The sequence below is a fragment of the Coffea arabica genome, chromosome 11c (genome assembly GCF_036785885.1).
Source record: "Coffea arabica cultivar ET-39 chromosome 11c, Coffea Arabica ET-39 HiFi, whole genome shotgun sequence".
In the NCBI taxonomy this organism is placed as follows: domain Eukaryota; kingdom Viridiplantae; phylum Streptophyta; class Magnoliopsida; order Gentianales; family Rubiaceae; genus Coffea; species Coffea arabica.
The window spans coordinates 12753016-12774559 of record NC_092330.1 but is presented as its reverse complement, the minus strand read 5'-3'; the positions used below and the strand labels follow the sequence as shown (position 1 = coordinate 12774559).

The 21544-nt window shown below is 36.1% G+C and overlaps 1 long non-coding RNA gene and 1 other non-coding gene across 2 annotated transcripts; both read right to left on the bottom strand.

Annotated features, from left to right (window-relative positions):
- Positions 1-4424: 4424 nt before the first annotated feature.
- Positions 4425-5860, bottom strand: LOC140016960 (uncharacterized). Its single transcript, XR_011823245.1, has 2 exons — positions 5305-5860; positions 4425-4788 (listed from the first exon to the last, which is right to left on the bottom strand). It is a non-coding gene; the product is annotated as an uncharacterized lncRNA (long non-coding RNA).
- Positions 5861-8229: 2369 nt separating this feature from the next.
- On the bottom strand, positions 8230-8336 carry LOC140020789 (small nucleolar RNA R71). The gene has a single exon (XR_011824759.1). It is a non-coding gene; the product is annotated as a small nucleolar RNA R71 (small nucleolar RNA).
- Positions 8337-21544: the final 13208 nt, after the last annotated feature.

Below are 21544 nucleotides of genomic sequence, written 5' to 3'. Positions count from 1 at the left end.
GAGATCTTCCACAATCAGAACGATCATGTGATTATTGGTTATCTTCCTAAAATACTTCAAACATGTACGACGTTTAGATCAAGAATGTCATAATGTTTTTTGGACCAATCTTGTCCTAAGGCGTATGAAGGACTTTCGCTCAATTTTCTTCTGTAATGAACCAGCTCCTGATTCGTAGCCACTAGGGCCTGATCTTCTTTTTTTTTTTTTTTTTTCGAGACGACAATTGTATAACTTATCTATCCTAGACTACTGGAGAGGGAAGTCTAAAGAGACTTTGTATTAGGGACTAGTAGGTACACAAATCTTACTAGACCAAGGGAGTGCTTTGGCACAACCCTAAGATTTTTTTTGTTACCGGTGGGATTTGAACCCCTACCTACAGTCCAAGCAGGGTCTTAAGACCCATCTTGGTGGCCACTGAGCTTACTAGGGCTATGTTTTCAGAACCGGACGAACCGGACCAAGTATTGACTCGGTCGAGTTCAGGGATCAGGGGTCAATGGATTCAATCGAGTTCGATAGGGGTTGAACCGGGTGATGTCATAAATAAAAATTATTTAAAAATTAAAATATTATATGTAAAATATCCAATAACATTTTGATATTAATATAGGTATATTCATATATATTTGATGTTTCAAATATATTTAACAAGAAAATACAAAGAAATTAGAACAATCAAGTAACAATTTATATTATTTAATAAACATTAATAAGTTTAGAATTAAAATTATGGATTTAATTGAAAAATAACATCAAATTTTAGAACAATATTTGTAAAGTATGAAATATTTGAGGTATATTAATAAGTTTTAACAATTTAGGGGGTCAAAACATAATATTGAAAAAGTTTAGACTTTTTTTACAAAAGGTTCTGGGTTGGACCGGTTTTCCGGTTTTTCCCGGTCAAACCCGATTTTTGACCGGAGTTGACCGGGTTTTTGATCTCCCAGTTCTGATGAACAATTCGGATCGGACACTTGACCGATTTCAGGTTCAATCGATCAGGCCGATCGATCTGGTCCGAATTTAAAAACACAGACTAGGGCCCGATCGATGTGGCAAACTTTTGGAACTCTCCCTCAATCCAGCTTTGCATCTAGTTCGACGGAACTCCAATTCGACACCAGATCCAAGGCAGTTCCATTGCTGACTTTTTCACTCGTTTTGTGATTTTAGGGGTATTCTTTTTCCTTTTTATCTTAGTCTATGCTCATTATTAATCAAATTCCGTTTTATTTTTACAAAGTTTTCTTGAGTTTTCTCAAGATCTAGGATGATTCAGTTCGGGTCTTGTTCGAAGGCTTCTCACATTGTCATCCTTGGTTCCCTTTTGAGAGAAGATCCTATATCTATTTTCTGAATAAGCTTGCGCGGCAAATGTGTATGTAATTGCTCTGCTAATATAAATATATTTAGAGTAGAAATGTAACAGCACATAATTCGCCTCCCCCAGCCCAAATTCTTAAATCTCACCTTCTCTGACTAGTAAAAAAAAAAAAAAAAAAAAAAAAATGCACACATGCTCGCCCTGCAAGTACAAGAATTATCATGTTTTCAAGCGTCAAAAAAGTTGCAAGTTTTAAGATGTCTACTCTTTTCAATAAGATGGGATTTCGTTGCGAATTTTTCTCCAATCTTTCTTTCTGAAGTCCATTTTTGGATGAGGAGAAAAAGGAAAACAAGAATTGGTAAAATTACAAATCCTAATTACTATTCTCATCTTTCACTCAATGGTTTGGGTTTGTGTGCAGGTGGACTGAGACAACGTTTTAGTTGCTTGAGAGAATAGACAACATTATCGAGAACATTTGATGTAGTCACTTGTCGTGCTGCAACCCGCTATGGCTAAAGACATTACATGCCATGTCCTTAAATCATAAAATTCAAAAACGTAAGGTAACTTATTACATTAAAAAAATCTAACTTAAATTATTGTGCATTAAAATTTCAAAACACTTGTGTATTTAAATAAAATATAAATGGTATTAACCAAATTTTGAATGGGTTATAACTTGTCTAAAATTTATTTTGGAAATTATGGGAGTTACATTTTAAGAGTTCTAATCCTTTTAACGAAGGAGTTATATATCTTTACAATTATGGAATTTAAATTCATAATTATAAATATTGTACTAAATTACACACGTTACAATTTGCAAGAACCGTTCTACAGTGTATTTGGGCATGTAAAGATCATAATGGCTATATATTTGTATTAATATGACAGCCATAAAAATTAATTTGACCATTATATTTATAACTTATTTTCACTAATGACTTAGACATAAATTCTAGATTTATAACTCCTATCTTCTTCTACCCATAAATAGAGGCTGAAAAAAGTACGTTTCAAGTATATAATATTGTAACTATCTTTCTAACTCCATTTTTTTATGGGATTCTTATATTATATTCTCTACTTCTACATAATTCCAGTATTAGAAGGAAATAGTCAGTTGGTCGATGTAAAATGTTGAGAGAAAGTTCTATCCCTCTTGATTATGCGAATTAAAGAGAAGCAACAACCTTGAGTTGGATTATTATATATTGGAGATGATGCGCTGGGACTTTCTGCATTGGAATTAAAAAATCTTGCAAGGGCACGAATCATTTTAAAAGAATGTCATTGCACGCCTCAATCCAACCTTATTTTTTTGTTGCTGCCAATTTCACGATTGTCAACTTTGAAGATTTGTCGAGATTGGAGGGTTGGATTAGGTAGTAAAATATGAGTGATTGTAAATAGGAGGTCATGGATTCATAACTTCGGACTTACAAAAAAAAAAAAAAAACACTTTGTAGATTTGAAGATTTTGTCTTCTATGCCAATATAATGAAAATTTGTAATAGACCGCATTATATATATGTAATATTGAGGTAACAAGGTTTCTTGTTATCTTCATGTTGAATTAATTGGAGAAATTATTATTACTTTGTGATTATTTTAGCCCAACACACTGTCAGCGTTGAATGAATGACAACTATGCAAAATTTGAATTTGAAATTCAATTTTTATACACATGTCATGAATCAAATGGTGATAGTGTATACACTGTCCGTGTATATAAGATTTACTCTTACTTAATTACCACTTGCAACATATATTCATTTACTTGGAAGGAATCATAGAGATAAAAGCAGTACAAAATTAAAATTTTTTATTTCTCAGAAGATTTTCATCTTGATAAATCACATGTAACTATGAGGGTGTTCATGTATGTTACCTCAAATGTTGAAAAAACATACGAACAAGTTGGAGCGTTTCTTATAGAGACCCCTCAAGCGATCGATTTCTAATAGTGATCCACGTGAACCCCCTTAATTAAAACCTCTAAGGTCGAATTAACTTCATTATATTAGTACTAATTATTGCCAACACACCTCACAAAAATAGGTTTAAAAAATTCTAATTTTTCACTATGAAAAACCCGCCTAAATAAGAGAAATAAGAGATTTTTTTATTATTTACTTGTTCAAATTTTTGGGTGTTTTCCTCCCAATATTTTTCTCAAAAAGTCTCACAAGATAATTTATGTGTCTATTGCTAGCAAAAACTCAGTGAGAATTTATAGACAAATAAATTGTCCACGTCCTTATGAAACCATGAAACTAGTTTCCAATAAAATTTAAAGCCTGTTTGGAAGGTGAGTTTTTTGGGCGTTTGTCTAAAACTTTACTGAAACTTACTGTGGAAGTTTTTTAAAAAAATTTTGAAATATATAGATTTTTGAATATTTTGAAGTGTATAGTTTAAAAACTTTGAGAAAGTTTTTGAGATTACTATAGATAAAATTTTTAAAAAACTTGTAGCAGACAAACTTGGCAAAAAACTTGGATTCCAAACAATGAATTAGTTTCATTATCGCGTCACAAAATGGCTTAGTAATGCCGAAACTTGGATCTCGACTTATTGTAACGTTCCATATTCATAACGCAGAAGAGGGAAACTGCATCATTCCAGCAGTTCTTGTATCATATCTTTGCATAAATTGCAGTTCTTTCTTGGGGTCTCTTTTAGTTATAAAGTAGATAGGTAGGTAGGTTGGTAGATAGTTTTGAATGTACAAACAAAAGAAAATTACATGAAGACCCATGCATCATTTTGCTTCTCGAGAAACAGAAGAAATAAGGATTAAAAACAAAAAAACCCCATGATACACTTAATACACAGAAATATTTACGATAATTTCAAAGCATACAAAATAATATCTCGTATTTTGAACTAAATTATAAATTAACATAATTTATTAAACTTAACTAAAATAACGATCTCAACTATTAAACTTACCCTATTCTGTTAAATTTACTGAATTCCGTTAAAATTTTCATTAAATTTATCAAATTCCGTTAAATTTAATGAATTTTGTTAGTCTACAATTTAGTTCAAAACATGAGGTATCGTTTTACATGTTTTGAAATCACAGAAGGCTTTTTTATATATTAGATATACTGCAGGAGACTTTTTTGTTTTTAACCCAAGAAATAAAAAACATAGAACCACGAGTTAATTTACTCCTAGCCAACGCATTCACCTGAATTTCTTGTTTATAACAAGAATATGCAAACTAAAAGCAAATAAATACTATCCAAGCATACAAACAAGAATCGCAATTCGTTACTAGAGAGTTCCAGTGAGCCATCAAGACAGCTCAACGGAACAATTTGCTTGTTTTACTCTTGAGCAGATTTTCTCGAGAGAGCCTTTTGCAACAGGAGAAACTCAAGTTCTTATTGTGAGGATCCCATTAGTTGTAGCTTGTGTTGCAGCTGTTCAACATCACCCTGTCATGAAAACAAAAGCAATCAGCAGCCAGCTTTCGCAGTCGGAGGGGTAAGAGATAAAAAACATTCACCACCAGAGATAAATGAAAAAGCTGTATTTTTTGCTTCAAAAGAGAAGACTCTTAAAATCACCAAAGTGGCTGTACTGGAAATTATAGAATACATAAAATTTATAAAAACATGCGAAACATTTTAGAGAAGGAAATCTCACATAACTGCCAAAAAGAATCTTGTACTTTTAATTTTAGTCCCTACCATACTTGAGTCCTGGAAGTAAACTAACTATTAACCACAAAAGTAATAAATGGAACACAAGGATCTAAATTTGTTTCCTTCTAGCGTTCACTGCCATCGCATTTTCTGCTTTACCTCAATTACACCATTGCCTTTCTAAACTAAAATGGCTATATTTCAAGATTTTGGCAATAAACCAGGTGCGCAAGTCATTGATTTTCACATTTTTGCTCAAAGCAATTTAAAGAAAAGAAGTGTTACAAGAGCTAAGAAGATAAATACCCAAAACTATATCGAGTACATATTTTAGAATCCTCAACCTATCTGGACCACAAGATCTGATCATCCTCTTCCTCTTCATGATAGGAGAGAAGCGGACAAAAACTAATTCACAAGAGAGATACAATAGTGGGAAAAAGTACAGAAGGAAGATTGCAAAGAAACACAAGATGTGAGCTTGGTCAGTGTCCAAACAAAACAAATAATGTGTTCCTATCTTTCTCAAAAACTGTGTTGGTGATAAGATGTCCTTTGAAATTATAAAACACAAAACGAGATGAAACAAATATATATATACTTTTGCACTCTGAAACCCAATGTCTACCAATCGTTTACTGCAAACTCACTTCCTTAAAAAATATATATTATAGACAAAGCATGACCGTGCGGTGAACTGAGCTATTTTACAAAATGTCAAGAACTTTCTTTTCAGGCACCAATTCATACCAAAAGAACTGAAATCCATATCTCCAAAACTGCATTCAGAATCTCCATCATGCAGCACAGAATGATGAAATTCTATCTTTACTAGCTTACACTTTGTTTTCTGTTTTCCAGAAAATACTGATAAGTGAATATTTAACGTACATTTTGTACGAATTTGGCATGAATTTTTGGTATGTTTTGAGAAGATTAAAGCCATATTTGAACTCTTTTGGTGATAATTGCTTAAATATTGTTTAAGGGTTCAGAAATTGATAAATGAGTGGATTAATGCGTTAATTTTGTGAAATTGTGAAGGTAATTGATGTATGAAATTCATGCACAAGTTGAAAGAAATGTCAGGGTCATCCAGAGGACAAAGTACACAAGAAATTGGGAGCAAAAATATAGAAAAAGGGAAGAAGTGAAAAACTGGAAAAATGCTCAACACGGATCCGACCTCGGATCCGTGTGTACAAGAGGGATCCGACCCCTCGTCTGTACTTCTGGCGGAGTGTATCCGAGGTCAGGACGATCCGACCTCGGATCCATCATGGGAAGTCCTCGGATCCCATGATCCGAGCTCGGATCCATTTTCAGCCCTCGGATCCGAGGCTCGGATCTGTCTCTCTCCTCAGCAAGTGCAACAGCCGTTTTTTTTTACCTTTCTCACAACTTTTCCAGCTATTTTGAGGGACAGAAATCGGTGGCACATGCTTCTGCAACAAAAGAGAAGACCAAATGAGTGTGGGCAAAAAGGAAACATCATATCTTTGACTTCTTTTACAAAATCTGAGTGGAGGAAATTATGAAGTGAGAGGAATGGAATTTTGACCACATTTTATGCAGAAAGCAGGGGAGAAGCCTAGTATTACCATACGTAGCTAGTTTTTCATTTTGTAACAAGTTTCTCTCTAGTTAGGAGTTCTTGGAGAAGCACTTTGTCTTTGGAGTTTTTCACTTATAATCATATTGTGCAAGAACATAGCAGAAATTGGAGAGCTTCACCTTCAATTGGCTAAGCTTTCTTTTATCTTTCTTATACTTGTACTTTATGAGGTTTTGCATTAATAAACTTGTGAGTTGGATTGTTAAATCATTCATGAGTAGCTAAACTCCTTTATCTAGGGAGTAGATGAAACTTATGGCTAAATAGTATAAATTGAATGTGATTTACACTTGTTATATCTTGTATTAACTTGTCTACTTGTGTAGCTGTGATTACTTGCTATTGATTGATCACCAATAGTTTGGTTATAGTTGTTATTGTTCAATGAGAATTGGTAATAACAATGGAAACACATGAGTAGAGCTTGAGTTGTATGTTCATGAAAATAGAGATACACTTAGGTGGATTACTTAGCATTTCATGAAATAAAACAGAGTAGTAGTAGTATTTCACCATGAAAATAGGGAAATCTATATTGCTTTAGGCCATTTCATCATGAAAATGAGACTTGGAAACTTTGGAAATGAATCTCTGGTTAAGCAAGAATAATAGCAAGAAGTAAATCCATTCATTTGTGTTGTTTATGCCATAAGTGGAATCTACATCCCTAGAATCTTCCTTAAGTGAAATTTCTCTATTTGCATTAAGCATTTGTTAAACTAGATTTGTATATCAGATTTGTAGATTACAGCATTATACTTTCTCTGCTCAATTTATTTGTAAGTCTAAATAATAGAGAAAACAAGGGCTTAGTAATTGTTTAATTTGCTCCTCGTGGGATCGACCCGATACACATCTTGCACTACAATTGCGACCTGTATACTTGCAGTCCAACGGGTGTAAAATCGGTTTTTTAACTTGTACGTATGTAAAATACCCGTCAAGTTTTTGGCGCCGTTGCCGGGGAGCGGCAATATTAGGGCCTCATCATCTCTATTAATTTAGATAAATTTCATTATCTTTATTCAAGTTGTTGAATTAAAAGTATAAAAATTTTCTCTTGTTTTTGTTTGTAGTGTATGCACCGATCAAATCGAGGAGTCGTACATTTCGATCCGAAAATTGAAAGAACATTACGCAGACAAAGGAGGAATACATCACATCAAGAGGAACAAGAGGTTTGGCAACCAATAGAAGATATCTTGATAGAATTACAATTTGAGGAAGAAATGGCAGAAAATGAATCGAATAGGAGAATTCTGCGAGATTTTGCTTTACCGGGAGCACAAGGATCTCAAACTAGCATTGTAAGACCAACGGTAAACGCTAATAACTTTGAGATAAAACCATCACTGATTCAAATGGTACAACAATCTCAATATGGAGGTAATGCTACTGAGGATCCAAATTCTCACTTGTCAACATTTCTTGAAATTTGTGATACAATTAAGTTTAATGGTGTTAGTGAAGATGCGATTAAACTTCGATTGTTTCCATTTTCACTAAGGGACAAGGCTAAGGTTTGGCTACAATCTCATCCTCCAAATACTTTTACTACTTGGGATGAATTAGCTAAGGCTTTTCTTAATAAATTCTTTCCACCTGGAAAAACTGCTAAATTGAGAATGGATATCACAAGTTTCTCTCAACAGGAAGGAGAGACATTGTATGAAGCTTGGGAGCGTTATCGGGAATTGCAAAGAAGATGCCCTCATCATGGTCTACCCGATTGGCTAGTAGTCCAAACATTTTACAATGGTCTCACCTATCCAACAAAGACACATGTAGATGCAGCAGCGGGAGGAGCTTTAATGGGAAAGACAGCTGAGGAAGCTCAGCAATTGATCGAAGAAATGGCTGCTAACAACTACCAATGGGCAAACGAACGAGGTAATTCAAGGAGAACCGCAGGTATGCTTGAAGTAGATACCTTGAATATGTTAAGTGCAAAAATGGATAATGTGGTTAAGATGCTTAATAGGCAAGTTGGATCTAGTTCTAATCAAGGAGTAGTTGTTGCAAGTTGTACCATTTGTGGCGGAGATCATGATGATTTTATGTGTTCTAGCAGTGAACAGGTTCAATATCTCAACAATTACAACCGTCCACCCCAAAACAATCCATACTCCAATACTTATAATCCAGGATGGCGTAATCACCCGAATTTTGGATGGAAAGATCAAGGGAACCAACAAAGACCAGTTAATCCACCAGGTTTTCAACAAAAGCAACCACTGCATGAGTCCAAACCAGCTTGGGAATTGGCAATCGAAAAGCTAGCCAATGCATCAAATGATAAAATTGAAAAGTTAGCTAGTGCCACTACTCAACGGTTTGAAAGAATTGAGGGAAGAATGGACCAACTCACTAATATGTACAGGAATGTTGAGGTCCAATTAGGCCAAATTGCCAATGCGGTTAATAATCGCAATCAAGGGGATTTACCTAGCAAAACTGAAGTGAACCCAAGGGAGCATGTGAAGGCCATAACCCTCCGTAGTGGTAAGGAATTAGTTGAGCCGCCAGTAGTTGGAAGTGGAAGAGAGTTTGAAAAAAGAGAGAATAAGAAATTGAGTGAGTTAAAAGAGGGAAGCAAGGAAGAAAAAGGGAAAGAAAAGATAGAGGAAAATGAACTGCAAATGGAAGATGCAACACCAATTCCACCACCGGTGCCATTTCCTCAAAGACTGAAACCTTCAAGAAATGACAAAGAATTTGAGAAATTTGTCAACATTTTTAAACAATTACATATTAACATTCCTTTTGTGGATGCTATTTTGCAGATTCCTTCGTACGCGAAGTTTCTCAAGGAGATAATGACCAAAAAAAGGAAGTTGGTAGACAGTGAGACAATTGCATTAACAGAAGAATGTAGTGCAATCATACAAAATAAATTGCCACCCAAGTTGAAAGATCCAGGGAGTTTTACAGTTCCTTGCACTATCGGTAATGTAGAATTTTCTAAAGCACTTTGTGACCTTGGTGCAAGTGTGTCATTGATCCCTTTAACTGTGGCTAGGCAATTGGGGTTGAAAGAGTTGAAGCGTACTAACATTTCTTTACAATTGGCTGACAGGTCTATTAGACATCCAATGGGCATATTGGAGAATGTGCTCATTAAAGTGCAGAAATTTATTATTCCTGTCGATTTTGTTGTTTTAGATATGGAGGAAGATGTAAATGTACCTATTATACTTGGTAAACCATTTCTGGCCACTGCAGGTACAATAATAGACGTCAAACGAGGTAAGTTTAAGTTTCAAATCGGTGAAGAGGAAGTAGAATTTGATTTGAGTAAAGTAGAGAAATATCCCTCTTTTACCGACCATGTTTATTCGGTTGACATATGTGATGAATTGGCATTAGAAATGAGTCAAGTAAATCTTGATAATGATTCTCTTGAACTTTGTCTTAATGGTATAGGTATACAAGAGGAACAGATTGAAGAAATGACTGAATTTTTGCAGGCACAAATTCCTTATAAAAGGAGAAATGCATACGAGGCGTTAGGACTGAGCAAAGGGCTACCTCCACCATCATGTGAGAAAGCACCGCAGCTTGAGCTTAAGCCGCTGCCTAAGCACCTCAAATATGCATTTCTTGGAGAAAAAGAGACATTGCCTGTGATTGTAAATTCAGCATTAAATGAGGAACAATTAGACAAGCTCTTACGTGTTTTAAGGAAGCATTTAAAGGCTATAGGATGGACAATTTCTGATATCAAAGGAATTAGTCCAACTATTTGTATGCACAGGATTTTATTGGAAGAAAATTCTAAACCAGTGGTTGAGACTCAAAGAAGGTTAAATCCAAACATGAAGGAAGTGGTAAGAGTAGAAATCCTTAAATGGTTGGATGCAGGTATAATTTTTCCAATTTCTGATAGTGTGTGGATTTCTCCTATTCATGTAGTACCAAAGAAAGGGGGGATAACCATAGTACATGGTAAAAATGATGAAATGATTCCCTCTAGAGTTGTGGTTGGTTGGCGAGTCTGTATTGATTACAGAAAATTGAATGCAGCTACTAGGAAGGATCATTTCCCTCTTCCTTTTCTTGATCAAATGGTAGAAAGATTGGCCGGATATGAATTTTATTGTTTCTTGGATGATTTTTCAGGATACAATCAAATAGTCATTGCACCAGAAGATCAAGAGAAAACTATATTCACTTGTCCTTACGGTACTTTTGCATTTCGAAGGATGCCTTTTGGACTGTGCAATGCACCGGCCACTTTCCAACGATGCATGATGGCAATTTTCTCTGATTTTAATGAGAAAATTATGGAAATCTTCATGGATGATTTTTCTGTATTTAGATCTACTTATGATGATTGTCTTAACAATTTAGATCTAATTTTGCAGAGATGTGAAGAAACAAACCTTGTACTCAATTGGGAAAAATGTCACTTCATGGTTTGTGAAGGTATTGTGTTAGGCCACAAAATTTTCTCAGAAGGTATTGAGGTTGATCAAGCCAAAATAGAGGTTATTGAGAGAATGCCTCCACCAACCAATGTGAAAGGCATTCGTAGCTTTCTTGGACATGTGGGATTCTATCGGTGGTTTATTAAGGATTTTTCCAAGATTGCTAAACCTTTATGTGAATTACTTGCAAAAGATGTTCCTTTTCACTTTAATGATGAGTGTCTACTTGCTTTTAATAGGTTGAAGAAGCAACTTGTCTCCGCACCCATCATAGCATCACCGGATTGGAGCTTGCCATTCGAATTAATGTGTGACGCAAGTGATTTTGCAGTTGGGGCTGTTCTTGGGCAAAAACATAATAAGCGACTTCATGTCATTTATTATGCAAGTAAAATGTTAAATGAAGCTCAAGTTAACTATGCAACAACAGAGAAGGAGTTGCTAGCAGTGATTTTTGCATTGGATAAATTTAGATCGTACTTAGTAGGATCTAAAGTTATCGTTTATACTGACCATGCAGCACTCAAGTATTTGTTAAATAAGAAAGATGCAAAACCGCGATTAATTCGATGGATTTTATTGTTGCAGGAATTTGACTTGGAGATCAAAGATAAAAAAGGATCCGAGAATTTAGTTGCAGATCATCTTTCTAGACTGGAGAACATGCAGCAAGATGACCATTTGTCCATTAAAGAAGAATTTCCAGATGAGTTTTTAATGGCAATTTATAAGTCACCATGGTATGCTGATCTAGTTAACTTTATAGCTAGTGGAGTGATACCAAATGATTTGAATTCTCATCAAAGAAAAAAATTCTTAAATGATGCTAAACATTACTTTTGGGAGGAACCATTCTTTTACAAACATTGTGCAGATGGAATAATTAGAAAATGTGTTCCGGAGGAGGAGGTACATAGCATTTTAATGCATTGTCATACTCTTGAAACGGGAGGTCATTTTAGTACTACTAAGACTGTAGCAAAGATATGGCAATCTGGATTTTATTGGCCTACTATGCACCAAGATACTAGAAATTGGGTGAAAAGTTGTGATCAATGCCAAAGAACCGGTAATATCTCAAGAAGGAATGAAATGCCTTTGACTACATATTTGGAAGTTGAGTTATTTGATGTTTGGGGCATTGATTTTATGGGACCATTTCCTAGCTCATATAATAACAAGTACATCCTTTTAGCAGTTGATTATGTCTCTAAATGGGTGGAGGCCATTCCTTCACAAACTAATGATGCTAAAGTTGTGCTTAAGTTCCTGAAACGGAACATATTTTGTAGGTTTGGAGTCCCAAAGGCAATAATAAGCGACGAAGGTAAGCATTTTTGTAATAAAGCTATTGACACTTTGTTGTTTAAATATGGGTGCAGGCATAAAAAGTCACTCCCCTATCATCCTCAAGCTAATGGACAAGCGGAGTTGGCCAGCCGGAAAATTAAAATCATTTTGGAGAAAACAGTAAACCGATCAAGAAAGGATTGGTCAAACAAGCTTGAAGATGCTTTATGGGCGTATAGAACGGCATTTAAAACGCCATTGGAAATGTCTCCATATAAGCTTGTTTATGGGAAAGCATGTCATTTACCTGTGGAAATAGAACATAGAGCTTATTGGGCCGTTAAAGCAATTAACTTTGATTTTAAATCTGCAGGTGAAAAGAGAATGCTTGAATTAAGCGAATTGGAGGAATTGAGGTTGACTTCGTATGAGAATGTCAAGATTTACAAAGAAAAAGTGAAATTTTGGCATGATAAACACATCCTCCCTAAGCATTTTGAAGAAGGGCAAAAGGTTTTGTTGTTTAACTCAAGGCTTAAATTATTTCCTGGAAAGCTTAAGTCTCGATGGTCCGGTCCATTTGAAGTGGTTCGCATGTTTCCTTATGGAGCAGTGGAAATAAAAGGAGAAAATGGTGCTCCATTCAAAGTAAATGGCCAAAGATTGAAGCTCTATTTGGCCGGAGAAAAAGTTCCTAAAGGAGTAATTTACTCCTTAGGAAATGCAATGGAGAATTAAAGAAGTTATAGGAGAGTCGAGCCAACGACTATAAACAAAAGCGCTTGTTGGGAGGCAACCCAATAATAATAGTGTATTTGTGTGTTTTTAGGTGTTTCTTACATTTTGGTGTGATTTAATTGACTAATTAGATGTATTTCACTTGTTTGTAGGAGGTACGGGAGTTTTATCATCCATTTCGGAGGTGCACTTGAAGAATATGCGTAAAAGGGAGTTTTTCTTATCAAATTGTGTTTTAAGTGCTTAAAATTCCCATGCATATACATACATTGTGCATTTCAAGTATATTTAAGTGAGTTTTGGTGATATCATGGTTATAAAGGCTCATGGACTCATTTGATATACATTTAATGCCCAAAAATGCCATGTTAGTGTCAAAATGTAAAAATGATCAAAGAACCTCACCCCTCGATTTTCAATGTAGATGTGTTTGTTGTGTTTTGAGAGGCTGGATATTATGTTTATGGTATATTACATGTGCATGGGACATTGGAATTGAGAAAAAGTTTGTCCAATGTGTGTTTTGGAATTGGCCGGAAAAGGGAGAAAAAGTTTGAAAAATTGCAGTTTCTGCAATTAAGTGCAGAGAAGTCAGGATCCGAGCTCGGATCCTAAAATCCCAGACAGATCCGACCGCGGATCCATATATCCGAGCTCGGATCGTTTCCAACCCAGATAGATCCGAGGGCTCGTCTGTGTTTCTGTTGAGGCTGATCCGAGCCCTGACGGATCCGAGGCCTTCCAGAACGGATCCGACCTCGGATCCGTTCGCGATAAGAATGGAAACGAGGCCTCGGTTCCTCATTTTCCAGATTCCTTTTCTCTCTCTCTCCGAAACCCTATACCCTTTCCTCCAATCTTCCATTTCATCCATAAAATTCCCAATTTTTCACAATAAAAACCTTCCCTAACCTTTTGTGAGCTTTAACCCTCAACAATTTGGAATCAAAAACATCAAATTTAGGGGTTTTGATCTTCAAGACGTGAAATAGGGCTAAACTGAAATCTTGCAATTTGAGGTCAAATTTGGGCTTGTTTGTCTTCCATTTTTGCATCATTATCATCCTCCATCATCACTCTACACATTTGAGGTAACAATTTGCAATTTTCTTTGAGTTTCCATAATCTCTAATTTTGCATTTTTCTATTTCTTGGGTTTATTGTGTTAAATTTGTATTTGTTAGAACTTCTTGACAAAATTGTGCTACATTGCACTTAAATAGATTGTTACAACTAGTTTTATGTTTATTTTTGTGGATTTGGTGATAATTTTTGAGATTTCTTTCTCAATTTTTGGGTTTGAGTATTTTATTGACTTAGAATTGTGAATTTTACTTTCATAGACTATATGAACTTGTTTCGAGAGGTATAAGTCACTAACATACCAATTGAACATGATATGCTCTCATTAGAACAATAGCCTATGGGATAAAAGAGTGTGTCCCTGATCAAGTTGACCACATTGAACCATTTTTACTTAAGATAATTAGCATTTGTTTGGATGAATTGGAACTCATATGTATGTACATTGAGTGTATAAATGGGAATGGAGATATTCTCAAGTGTTTGTGTGTTTATGGATATAATTTTCAATTGTTTGCACTTAATATGCATGAAATGATTTCCTTATTGGTAATATCCTCTTTACATGTGGGAATTGGATTTGAGAAGTGTTAGGAAGTTTATTTGTTTAAATTTTGGTACAGTTTTGCAGGGAGTTTAGCCCTTTTTCAAGGGGAAACTCTGCCGAAATTTTCTTAAATTCCTATTTAACATGTATGAGCAAGTTTCTATCATTTCTAATACATACTCATCTTGCTTATAGGTACTATGACTCGTACAAGGAGGGCTCGCATTCCTACTCCTACTCCTTCTTCAAGTGAGGAACACACCCCTTCCTTGCAAGAGGAGTCGCCTGAAGAAGAATCTCCTTCGCCAGAGCCGCCACCTCGCTCTCGCCGGAAGACCGCATCCACTAGCCGTGACGAGCCACTTCCTGACTATGATACCACTCGTTTCACCTCGCTCGAGAATCAACAGTGGTACGAGGCTGGTTTGGACAAAGAGATTATCGTTGAAAAACATTTGGCACCGGAGGTGGATGCACACTACCACATCTCCACGGCATTTAAGCGACTCGGATGGGAGACTATACTAAATTTGCCAAAACATTACTATCCCAATCTGGTCCGGGAATTCTACGCCAATGTAGAAAATAAACAAAGTCACAGTGGCAACCTCATCGTCTCGTGGGTTCGAGGAAGAAGAGTGGCTCTCAATCGCGATACACTGAGACAATTCGTCAAACTCAGAGATGAAGGCGAAGATGTCAAATTGACCAAGGAGTTCAAAGCTCGAGACCCTTGGGAAGTGGGAGAGGCCGTGGGACGGCTAAAGGGTCAATACCGTGAGCGAGGAAGTTCGAAAAAACTCACGGTATATGCCGACTCCTTCGAGCATCGGTACCACCTGATTTTCTACCTTTTTGCCTTCAATGTGGTGCCGAAAAAGAGTGGCAAGCGGGAGATCCGAAATAGCGATCTCTATTTTCTGGATAAAATGATACATGGAGTGGGTAGGCAGTTGACTGGTATTCCTCTACCCAGCATTATCATCAGCTATATGCGAACCACAGCTCGTATGAGGGCCGGCGAGACTTGTTTTGGATTTCCTCGGCTGCTATCCCTCATCTTTGAGAAGCTCAAGATTCCCATTGGAACCGAGAGAGCTGTGGTAACTAGGTCGGCCGAGGAGGTAAATGATTCGTTACTCAAATCTTTGGGTATTTCTACTGATTTTGGAGCTACTTTGGTCCGGGACACAGGAGAAGCATCGACTTCCACTCAGCCTCCGCCTCACACTGAACCACAAGCAGAAACTCAAGAGACGGAGGCACAGCAGACTCTTCCTCCTCCGGTTCCACGACCACCTCCTCAACCGCGCTCCAAGTGGCAAGAGCTTCTCAATGCTATTTGCTGTATGGAGACGCGAGTCGTCGAGCGCATTGACCAGACGGAACGGATGATGACTGAGCGACTCGACCGACATGATCGCCGTCTTCGTGCGATCGAGGATCATTTTCATATCCGACGGTCCCCTACACCGACACCTCATCAGGAGGAGGGCCATATTGGTACCTCACAGGGTCCTCATGGAGCCGAGGAGGCAGTAGACCCTCGTTCCGAGCAGCCATGACGCTACTTAGCGGATTTGATCTTTTATGTCTTTATTTATTTTTCTTTTCTTTTGTTAAGACAACCTTGTAGATTTTATTTTTCTTTTAGTTGAATCATCTTGTGCTACTTATGGTATTTGGTACCCTTGTTGTCTCATTTTGGACAGAAAATGGATGATCGTGATGATTAAAGGCTTCAAATTGCATCACCACCTATTTGAGGGAAGTTTCAGTTCTTTTTACCTTCCTCTACAATGAGGACATTGTAGATTTTAAGTGTGGGGGAGGGATTACTTTATCTTATGGGTGATTGTGTCTTGAAATGCATGATTTTGAATTATATTTGGAGATATTGTCATGAGGATAATTTTTGTGAAAATTGAGGTTGTTGGCAGGGAGTTTCATCCATTTTTATGGGGAAACTCTGTCAAAATTTTTCTAAAATATTTTCCAATATTTCATTGCAATTCTTCCATAAAAATGGCCAAAATGTTAAAATTTTAAGTGTCTAATTCTTCCATTGGATAAAATGCTATGTGTATGTTGGAAAAGTTTAGTTCTTATTTGGCCTGGAATGAATTATTATGCAATTAGGATATTTACATTTTAGAAAGTATATTTGGTTAAATAAGAAAAATTATGCTTAGAATTTTGCAAAATTAATGAGATTTATCATTTTTACTTAATTTTATAAGTAAGTGATTGATATAGTCAAAGACAAGGCCAAATTCTTCCTTTAATTATACTTAGAGGGAAAAAGAAATTATATGATTGTTAAAAAAAAAAAAAAAGAAGAATAATATTATTATTTTTCTACTCCAATGATTCACATACTGAGTAACCGGGGGTCGGCATTTACAAATGTCGACATTCGCGTAAAAAGGTATTGGAATTAAGAGTATGCTTAGCAATTTAAATAAGTGATATGTTGAGTAACCGGAAATTTTCACCTAAAAGTGTTGATTTTCGCGTAAAAAGACGTTTTCACTATTTAAATAAGATGAAATGTGAATAAATCCCTCTAAATTGTTAAGTTTTGGGATGAGGAAGGCCATAAATTTGACTATGTGATTTACTTATTTGTGGAATTAGGATAGAATGAGAAATTGATTTGAATTTGTCAAAATATAGGCATAATTATTTTTATTTAATTGAATATTATGAGTATTTAGTGTAATCTGAGAAATGGCATAATAATTGGTTTCTAGGTTTTTGAGGAATTAAATTTGACAAGAGTACGCATATTGTTTTATCTATCTCTATTGAATATTTGAAGTAAGTTTTGTGTAAAATTGCTTGAGGACAAGCAATGATTCAAGTGTGGGGGAATTTGATAAGTGAATATTTAACGTACATTTTGTACGAATTTGGCATGAATTTTTGGTATGTTTTGAGAAGATTAAAGCCATATTTGAACTCTTTTGGTGATAATTGCTTAAATATTGTTTAAGGGTTCAGAAATTGATAAATGAGTGGATTAATGCGTTAATTTTGTGAAATTGTGAAGGTAATTGATGTATGAAATTCATGCACAAGTTGAAAGAAATGTCAGGGTCATCCAGAGGACAAAGTACACAAGAAATTGGGAGCAAAAATATAGAAAAAGGGAAGAAGTGAAAAACTGGAAAAATGCTCAACACGGATCCGACCTCGGATCCGTGTGTACAAGAGGGATCCGACCCCTCGTCTGTACTTCTGGCGGAGTGTATCCGAGGTCAGGACGATCCGACCTCGGATCCATCATGGGAAGTCCTCGGATCCCATGATCCGAGCTCGGATCCATTTTCAGCCCTCGGATCCGAGGCTCGGATCTGTCTCTCTCCTCAGCAAGTGCAACAGCCGTTTTTTTTTACCTTTCTCACAACTTTTCCAGCTATTTTGAGGGACAGAAATCGGTGGCACATGCTTCTGCAACAAAAGAGAAGACCAAATGAGTGTGGGCAAAAAGGAAACATCATATCTTTGACTTCTTTTACAAAATCTGAGTGGAGGAAATTATGAAGTGAGAGGAATGGAATTTTGACCACATTTTATGCAGAAAGCAGGGGAGAAGCCTAGTATTACCATACGTAGCTAGTTTTTCATTTTGTAACAAGTTTCTCTCTAGTTAGGAGTTCTTGGAGAAGCACTTTGTCTTTGGAGTTTTTCACTTATAATCATATTGTGCAAGAACATAGCAGAAATTGGAGAGCTTCACCTTCAATTGGCTAAGCTTTCTTTTATCTTTCTTATACTTGTACTTTATGAGGTTTTGCATTAATAAACTTGTGAGTTGGATTGTTAAATCATTCATGAGTAGCTAAACTCCTTTATCTAGGGAGTAGATGAAACTTATGGCTAAATAGTATAAATTGAATGTGATTTACACTTGTTATATCTTGTATTAACTTGTCTACTTGTGTAGCTGTGATTACTTGCTATTGATTGATCACCAATAGTTTGGTTATAGTTGTTATTGTTCAATGAGAATTAGTAATAACAATGGAAACACATGAGTAGAGCTTGAGTTGTATGTTCATGAAAATAGAGATACACTTAGGTGGATTACTTAGCATTTCATGAAATAAAACAGAGTAGTAGTAGTATTTCACCATGAAAATAGGGAAATCTATATTGCTTTAGGCCATTTCATCATGAAAATGAGACTTGGAAACTTTGGAAATGAATCTCTGGTTAAGCAAGAATAATAGCAAGAAGTAAATCCATTCATTTGTGTTGTTTATGCCATAAGTGGAATCTACATCCCTAGAATCTTCCTTAAGTGAAATTTCTCTATTTGCATTAAGCATTTGTTAAACTAGATTTGTATATCAGATTTGTAGATTACAGCATTATACTTTCTCTGCTCAATTTATTTGTAAGTCTAAATAATAGAGAAAACAAGGGCTTAGTAATTGTTTAATTTGCTTCTCGTGGGATCGACCCGATACACATCTTGCACTACAATTGCGACCTGTATACTTGCAGTCCAACGGGTGTAAAATCGGTTTTTTAACTTGTACATATGTAAAATACCCGTCAAATACAATCAAGGAGTAGCTACTTCTAAGATATCACTTCTCTCTACCTCTCATCTCCTTGTATTCGAGAGTAGGCCTGAATGCCATGACTCAAAGGCTCATAATGTCATCAAAGTTTCAGTTTGCTCACTCTATGGGTCATCAAAAAATCTCCTAGAGCAGTTCGTAGTCAGGATCATTTTCAGAAGGGCAAATTATCCATTTGACCCTTGAACTTTTAGTTTAGGTAAAATTAAGCCCCTTAACTATTTTTAGTCAACTTTTAGCCCTCAAACTTGTAAAATTGGGCACCCGTGACCCTTTTGGCCAGTTTATCCGGTTTTGCAACCGGAAAGCCAAATCACACGAATGACAGTATGCTTTGAAGAAGGGCATTTTTGTCCGCATTTTTCTAAGCAAAAAGGGAACAACAACTCCTCCTTCCTTCCCTTTTCCTAACCCAACCGCTAACTTATTGCTAATTAGCTAAATAAGGAACTTGAAGCTTGATTTGTTTGTTGAATAAGTTAGCGGTTGGGTTAGGAAAAGGGAGGGAAGAAGGAGGAGCTGTTCCCTTTTTGCTTAGAAAAAGCGGACAAAAATGCCCTTCTTCAAAGCATACTGCCATTCATGTGATTTGGCTTTCCGGTTGCAAAACCGAATAAACTGGCCAAAAGGGTCACGGGTGCCCAATTTTACAAGTTTGAGGGCTAAAAGTTGACTAAAAATAGTTAAGGGGCTTAATTTTACCTAAACTAAAAGTTCAAGGGTCAAATGGATAATTTGCCCTTTTCAGAATTATGCATATCCACCCAGCAGTGAAGCTCTCCTAATTATCTATATAGAGAACATGGATCATACAGAAGCAAAGTATCAAGGATAGTGTGTACACTCATCTCCAGAAGCTAGGTGGAGCATCTTTTAGCAAGACACTTTTGCTACTTGGTTCAGCAAATGGAAGATGTTATCAGCACAGAAGTTTGGGACAACAGGACAACAACAATTAAAACAGAATCACTTTGCTACTTGCTGATTTTGTAATCAAACCTAAAGAAGGTATGGGAAAGCTATAATCAGCACATCCTTTTGAATTCTCCTCCAGTCTGACGAGAACCAGTCCAGCTCATTGCCGTCCAGAACTTTCCTGAGTTACTCTTCAGACAGTGCTGGGGCAGTATGATTTTTTAGCTCTTTGGAAAATTCAACTGCTATTTCTTTCGCTTTGGATTCTAAGAATTAAATGCTGACTTTTGGCAGTTGGATGATTTGTAATCCTATTTTTGTTCAAGGTCCCACAGAAATATTCTAAGTTGGTCATTTTACCAAATGGTAACTATGCAAAACAGTTGCACAAGTATTCAACTTAGATTCTGCCAGACCATGGCATCACCCTAGGTGAACCAGCAAGTGTCATGCAGTAGACTTGTGACTACTCTTGCTACTGCTTCTCTCCTTTACTATGCTCCATTTCATCAGCTTTTCTATTATGAAGGTTCAAACCTAGCTTTTGAAATTATCTTACGCAAATCAATTAAGAAGAATGTTGCTCGTTCTGCAGTAAAACAAAATGTCTGAGCCAAATCAAGTCCACAAATAGTCTCAACACCGGATGCGACATTTTTCTTTCCTTCAATTGGCTTGTTATTTTGCAGAAGGCAGATAAGTTTACGTGCTGTCTCCAAATATTCATAGTTGACTCCTATCGTAATCTCAACTTGCTCATTGTATGTAAGTACGATGGATATATGTTTGGACTTCCTTAAAACTTATTGTTTTACCCCTCCACTTTCTCTATAACATGTTAGGAACCTCATTTTCCTGTAACTAAGCGATAATTAAGTTATTAAGGTAGAAATCATCAAGGCTACATTAAAACGAATGATTGCCACAATTACTAGTTGTTTTCTTGAAAATCATGCTAAATAATGTGTTGATAAGTCTGTTGCTTCTGACGCATAAGGTTGGTTGGTATTATTTGGACTTCTACAAATTGGTTTGATGAAGAAAAACTAGCAGATCAGGCAAATCAATGGTCGATATTATCCTGTTGGACTTGCTAATTTAAGGTGGTACAAAATCTCTGTCTTGTTCTTTCTCGTTATTCTTATTGACCTCTGAAATTTGCAATACATAGACAAGATTGGATGTAGTTTATATCTTGAATTGATGAGGTGATGGTAAAGGAAGAAATAAATGCCTTGCAATGGCATCCTGTGGAAGCTTAGGCTCAGCGTTGCAAGTCAATTCTGGATGATGGGTAATAGGAACTTTGCAGGCACAGGCATGTTTAAGGCGGGAAACT